Consider the following 7,077-nt stretch of genomic DNA (forward strand, 5'->3'; position numbering starts at 1 on the left):
TGCCCTACAGTTTACAGCCACCCCCCAACAACCCTCCCCCTCCGTCCCTCTTCAGGGACCCCTCTCACAAGCAACTCCTTTTACAGGAGGTGGACACCCTCCTCAACATAGGAGTGGTGGAAATGGTACCTCAAGGCAGAAGGGGGAAGGAGTTTTACTCGAGGTACTTCCTCATCCCCAGGGCCAAAGGGGGTCTGAGACCCATATTAGACCTGCGTCATCTAAACAGTTATGTCAAATGACTGCCCACCTGAGACGAAAGGGAGTGCAAATTTTCCGTACCTAGACGATTGGCTGATATGGGGCAGGTCCAGGTCTCCAGTGCAGGAGAGCGTGACCCTCACTTGCTCCACATGCAGCAGGCTGGGACTGCTCATAAACAAGCAGAAATCCACACTAACCCTAGTGCAATGCATAGAATTCATTGGAGCCACCCTGGATGCTTCCTAGGCCAGAGCCTTCCTGCCTCAGCCACGTTTCAATGGTCTCTGTCATCTCCCAGCTGCACCGATGTCCCATGATAACAGCCAGGCACTGCCTACAACTGTTAGGCCACATGGCGGCCTGCACGTACGTAGTGAGACTAGCTCGCCTGAGGCTCAGACCACTTCAGGCATGGTTGGCCTTGGTATATGTGCTGAGCAGACACCCATTGGACTGGGTGGTCACAGTTCCCCCACCTGTCTTAGCCTTCCTAAACTGGTGGTGGATGCCCAGGGCAGTGATGAAGGGCGTTCCGTTCAGGGAACTGGTCCCATCAGTCACCCTAATTTCCGATGCTTTGGATGTAGGATAGGGAGCCCACATCAGCGCCAACCTAGGCACTCAGAGGCTCTGGTTGGGGGAGGAGAGGTGCCTGCACATCAACGTGAAGGAGCTGAGGGCCATTCGCCTAGCGTGCAAGGTGTTCCTCCGATTCCTGACAGGCAGAGTGGTACTGGTGCTGATGGACAACACCGCAGCCATGCTTTACATAAACAGGCAGGGGGGAGCGCGCTCCTCGGCTCTCTGCGAGGAAGCTATCTATCTGTGGGACTTTGCCGATTTCCACTTGACTGCCTCTTGCCTCAGCAGGTTGTTTCTACCCCACCACGACTGGTCGTTGCACCCAGAGGTGGTGGCTATGATCTTCCAGAAGTGGAGCATTCCCCAACTGGACCTATTCGCGTCGACCTGGAATACGAAGTGCCCAAGGTTCTGCTTGCTCCAGGGTCACGAGACTGGGTCGATTTCCAATGCGTTCCTTATGGACTGGACGGGGACCCTCATGTACGTGTTTCCGCCCATTCCGCTCCTGCCCAAGGTCCTGCTGAAAATAAAGAGGGACAGGGCAGACGTTATACTCATCGCTCCAGTCTGGCCCAGACAGCACTGGTTCAGCATGCTGCTGGACCTTTCGATCACCCCACCCCTGGAGCCCCCAGGTGACATGACCTTCTCTCCCAGGACCATGGTCACCTGTTGCTCCCGGACCTTCACTCCCTACACCTCACGGCCTGGAGGCTCTGTGGCTGACGGAGGGAGAGAGAGCCTGCTCGGTGCAGGTCCAACAAGTCCTGCTTGGCAGCAGGAAACTTTCTACACAGGTCATGTATCAGGCTAAGTGGAAATGGTTTACCTCTTGGGCGGAGTCCCAGGGCATGTCCCTGTACAGGCGATCCTGGAGTACCTGCTCCAAGTAAAGCTCCAGAGTCTGATCCTGGCCTCGCTGAAGGTTTACCTGGCAGCCATTTCGGCTTTCCATCAGCCGCTAGAGGGGAGATTGCTGTGTTCTCATCCCAAGTTGGTCAGGTTCCTCAAGGGGGTGGAGAGACTTTATTCGCAGGTCCGTGACCTGGTGCCTCCCTGGGATCTCAACCTGGTCCTCTCAAGACTCACGGGCCCCCCCCTTTGAACCCATGGCTTCATGCCCCCTGCTCATCCTTTCATGGAAGGTAGCCTTTCTGGTGGCCATTACCTTAGCTAGGAGGGTCTCTGAGGTTAGGGCCTTGATCTCGGAGCCCCCTTATACAGTATTCTATAAGGATAAGGTGCAGTTGAGGCTGCATCCAGCCTTCCTGCCCAAAGTGATTTCCCAATTTCATTGGAATCAAGATATTTTTCTTCCCGTTTTTTTCCCCAATCCGCACGGTTCAGAGGAGGAGAGGAGATGGCATTCGCTGGACATGAGACAAGCCCAGGCCTTCTACATCGAGCGTACAAAGCCATTCCGGAAATTGACGCAGCTCTTCGTTGCAGTGGCTGACCGGATGAAAGGCTCAACTGACTCCACCGAGTGCATCTCCTCGTGGATTACATCATGCATCAAGTTCTGCTATGAGCAGGCGAGGGTGCTGCTTCTGGGAACCATCACAGAGCACTCAACCAGAGCTCAAGCCTCGTCTACAGCCTTCCTGGAAAGACTGTCCCTGCAGGGCATCTGCAAAGATGCCACCTGGCCGTCGGTGCATACCTTCACGTCCCACTATGCCATCATCCAGCAGGCAAGAGAGGACGCGGGATTCGGCAGAGCAGTGCAGAGGGCAGCTCACCGGTAACTCTGATTCACCTCCAAAGGTATTGCTTGTTAGTCACCTATAGTGGAATGGATATGAGGAAGCACTCTAAGAAGAAAATAAGGTTACTTACCAGTGACTGATGTTCTTTGAGATGTGTTGCTCATGTCCATTCCACAACCCACCCCCCCGTCCCCGCTTCCGGAGTTGGCAGAAAGAAGGGACTGAGGGGGCATAGGGCCAGCAGCGCCTCATATACTGCAGCATGTGCGTGGGGCTCCAGAGGGCACCAGAGCCAGCCCTAAGGGATCTGTGAAGAGGGGAAAAATGTTCCAGGAACGGTGCACGGAGACGCGCACACACCTATAGTGGAATGGACATGAGCAACACATCTTGAAGAACATCAGTTAGAATCATAGAATTGGAAGGGACCTCAGGAGGTCATCTAGTCCAACCCCCTGCTCAAAGCAAGACTAACCTCAGCTAAATAATCTCAGCGAGGGTTTTGTCAAGCTGCAGCTTAAAAACCTCTAAAGATGGAGATTCCACCACCTCCCTAGGTAACCCATTCCAGTGCTTCACCACTCTCCTAGTGAAAAACTTTTTCCTAATGTCCAACCTAGACCTCCTTGACTGCAACTTGAGACCGTTGCTTCTTCTTCTGTCATCTGCCACCACTGAGAACAGCCTAGCTCCTAGCTGGTAAGTAATCTTGTTTTCTGCATGTTCACCTGCATTCTTCTGCATATCAGGCCCTCACTGGGTGCTGAGTGACATCTTCTGAAAACCTCAGTTCCTCACAGGATTTGGCCTTCAGTTTGTTACTTCTGCAACTCTTTTTCATAGTCTGCTGCCTGTGTGAGAGATGACCCATTCAATTCATTGGTAGAAGTGTCCCTCAAGTTATGTAGGTTTATTTGTTTTTCTATTGTCAGTACTATATGTAATCCTGTTTTTTGATTAGAAGAAATATTTATGATGGGTCAGACTTTGCTAAATACATTCAAGGCCAGGACAGCTTGGAGCTCTATATCCAGTATGCTCCCAGTCTCTATCTTGCTCTGAAGTGTTATACAGAAACTCCAGGCTTCTTAGTCAGTTATGTCTAAACTTCTCCACTCTACTCCCTTGCACACCGCCTCCTTTTCAATGAATTTCTAATATTTTATTGTAACTTTTACTGGGCATTATCCCGACATTAAGCGACCAGTTGGGCAAGAGACTAGTTTGGACTAGCCATTCAGCCCTTGGCCTCTCTGCTGAAACTATTGAAAGGTTAGCACCATTTGTACTGGTGGCTGAAGGCAAATGTATACTATGCTCTAGGAACTGGACTGAGATCCCAAACACATTTCAAATAGGTCACCAACAGCTATCACATGATACCTTTGTTCTGACCTAGCGAGAACTGAAATATGAAAAGGCTCCATACCTCCTCACCAATCCCTGATCTGTCTGCCCGTACCCACTCCCTTAGTGTTACTTAATGTAGGTGAAAAGTATTTCTTATATGATTGCTGTGCCACTCTCACAGCCTTTTCTTTTGCATCCTACAGTTTCCCATTTCAGCCAGATATAGTTTTCTTAAGTAGTCATCAGTAATATTTTATTTCTGTGAAGACAACAGGGAACTAGTGTGATTCTCTAAGCTCAGACAGCATCATTATCACAGAAGTTTGTTATACATGAGCCACAGCTCCAGCTCATGCCCACTAGGCAAATCTAATCAGATTGCCCGTCTGGCTTTGCCCTAATAACTGAGACCCAAAGTGTTGCAGGGCAACTTTTGATTTTAGAACTTCACTCCTAGTATAGAATCAGAATGGTAGGACTGGAAGGGACCTTGAGAGATCATCTAGTCCAGTCCCCTACACTTATGGCAGGACCAAGCATTATCTAGACCATCCCTGACAGGTGTTTGTTTAAACTGCTCTTAAAAATCTCCGATGATGAGGATTCCATAACCTCCCTAGGCAAATTATTCCAGTTCTTAACTACCCTGACAGGAAGTTTTCCTAATGTCCAATCTAAACTGCCCTTGCTGCAATTTAAGCCCACTTCTTCTTGTCCTAGCCTCAGAGGGTAAAGAGAACAATTTTTCTTCCTCCTCTTTGTAACAGCCTTTCATGTTCTTGGAACTGTTATGTCCCCCCTTTTGACCTTGTGTCTCTTACCAACAGAAGTTTGTCCAATAAAAGACCACATAAAATAAACCCACTTTGTCTCTCTAATATCTTGGAACCAACATGGCTACAACTACACTGCATCGTAAAGCTATAATAATTATAAAAACATTCATGGTTAGTCATTTAAAAGGTCAAGATAAGACATAATGAGGGCTAATTTTGCTTCTTCTACAGTTCAGAAATGTGTATTTGGGAGACAAAGTAGGATTAATTGTGTCTTAGTTTACTAAGACAAGTATTTCCAATCCCAATTGTTCAAAAATCATCTCAGCTGCCTCCTCCCAAATCATGAGATACAATGAACCCCACATTTATTTATTTATATGTGCCTTTAGTTTGTGAGCATTTAGGGTGCTCTGTTCAGGCTTCTCTCTGCAACAATGAAAGCTAAACTGAGATTTTCATGCAATCTTGTGATTCCATCTCTTGCGTCATTAAGAACTATTGCAAGACTCCAGATAAAATTGAAAAAACCTCATGAATATAATGGAACCATTAGAATTGGCATAGTATCAAGTTTAAGTGCAGCTCTTTATAGTTTTTAATAATTCAATATGTTTTGTTGCTTCAGTGGGAACAAAAATAATTTTCAGCCTTTTGTTGGCCATTTGCATTGCTGTGATGAGACAACATTTGAAAATTATTGTTTCCATGTGTATTAGGGTGGGTGAATGGACAAAAAAAGAGAAATAGTTTCTGGAACTTGAATGGAGCGGACAGTGGCCTCAGTTTCCCCTCGAACTGAATGTAGTACAGAACTGGTCACAATGCACTGCATTAAAAGGACAATTGCTCTACTTAGTTAGATTAAATAGATACCACACATAGAGAGGCCGTTTGAATAATTCATAAAGTTAAACATGTAAAAAAGCCTCTCAAATCATCTAGATCACCCCCTGCTAGTGAAGGATTATTGAATATGTTGTCTAGTGCTCTGTCTAGTCTAGTTTTACATGTTTCAAGCAATGGGGCTCCCTCCATTTTCCTTGGGGGAAAGTATTTTGGTTTAACAATACATCTGCTCATTAGGATGTTCACTGACCTACTTGCCCTACAATTTCCTTTTTTAAATTTCATCCCAATACTGGTTGTTACACCTGTTTTAAGTACTTGTTAAGTGTATAGCAACATGTATTCCATGTACCAAACCAAATACAGAAATACAGTGACGTTCTGATGAGTAAATACCAAATCTTTTGGCTACTTTATGAAAAAAGACACTGCTTTTGCAATGGAAAGAACGTTTCACCTTTGCTACCTACATGGCCTATTGCGGTTGTAATCTCACATTCTTTATTGTAAACAACTGTTATACTGCAGCTATTAAAGAACTAGAATTGTTTCTTTTACATGAAAAACACAAGACAAGATGCTCCTTCTTAAATAGCCACTCATGGGAGCTTCCCTCTCATCATTCCATCAAGAGAAAGGTTTATAGGAGGACTCAGGAGAGAGGAATATTTGTAAATAATTAAAACATATTTCACTCATCAGTATCATGTACTATCCTTCATAGATATATAAAACACCAGGAAAACTGCAAGGAAAGTTACTCTTCTATCTTAAGATTCTCATGAGACCCCAGATCACTCATACTTCACTCTTCTGCTAACTATTGTCATTGCCTCGGAGGTCTCAGTCCTGCCCCTCTCTCCCCCCTCCACTGCAGGCAATGCCAAAATGCCTTTGAGATACATGCATTGCCTTAGCGTGACAGCTGCCTAGTCCTGCAGTGTTTATATAAAACCACCCAACAAGGCCTAAAGTGTTTGTTTTTCAGAGTTTGAATTGGGGGGGAAGTGCATGAAATAAATACTTCTGAGGTGTGGTCTGCATAGAAATGAAGCTTGCAAACCTGTAATAAAAAACATACCGGTGTTGTACAGTACTACTCAAAACCATGGACTTATCATAGAATCATAGAATATTAGAGTTGGAAGGGACCTCAGGAGGTCATCTAGTCCAACCCCCTGCTCAAAGCAGGACTAACCTCAGCTTTGCTTTGGTAAGATGTAGCATTCTGATTCATTATTGGAGTATGTTGTAAGTTTTTATAAAATAAACTTGGATTCTTAACCCAGTAGACAGTGTCTTCCCAAATTAAAGTTTTCCTGCATCAGGGCCAAAGCCTGCTGCCCGCTAGGGCAGGATTGCATGAGGTGGCCTGCAGAATGTGTTGGATTACAGAGTATGCCCCAGCTAGCATGTGCCTCTAACTTGTTTATGTGCTACCTAGGTGAGGAGCTGGACACTTCCCCACCAGCTGGCAGACCCTCCAAAGATGCAGAATGAGTGCTGGTCCCTCCATCCCACGCTCTTGAGAACTAAGAAAAGAGTCTTATTTGCTGCTGGATTGGACAAGGGAGGTAAGAGGTCCATATTTCCCTCCCCACACC

Source organism: Emydura macquarii, unplaced genomic scaffold (assembly GCF_026122565.2).
Source record: "Emydura macquarii macquarii isolate MOO-44397 ecotype Brisbane River unplaced genomic scaffold, CSIRO-AGI_Emac_v2 contig_1390, whole genome shotgun sequence".
NCBI lineage: Eukaryota > Metazoa > Chordata > Testudines > Chelidae > Emydura > Emydura macquarii.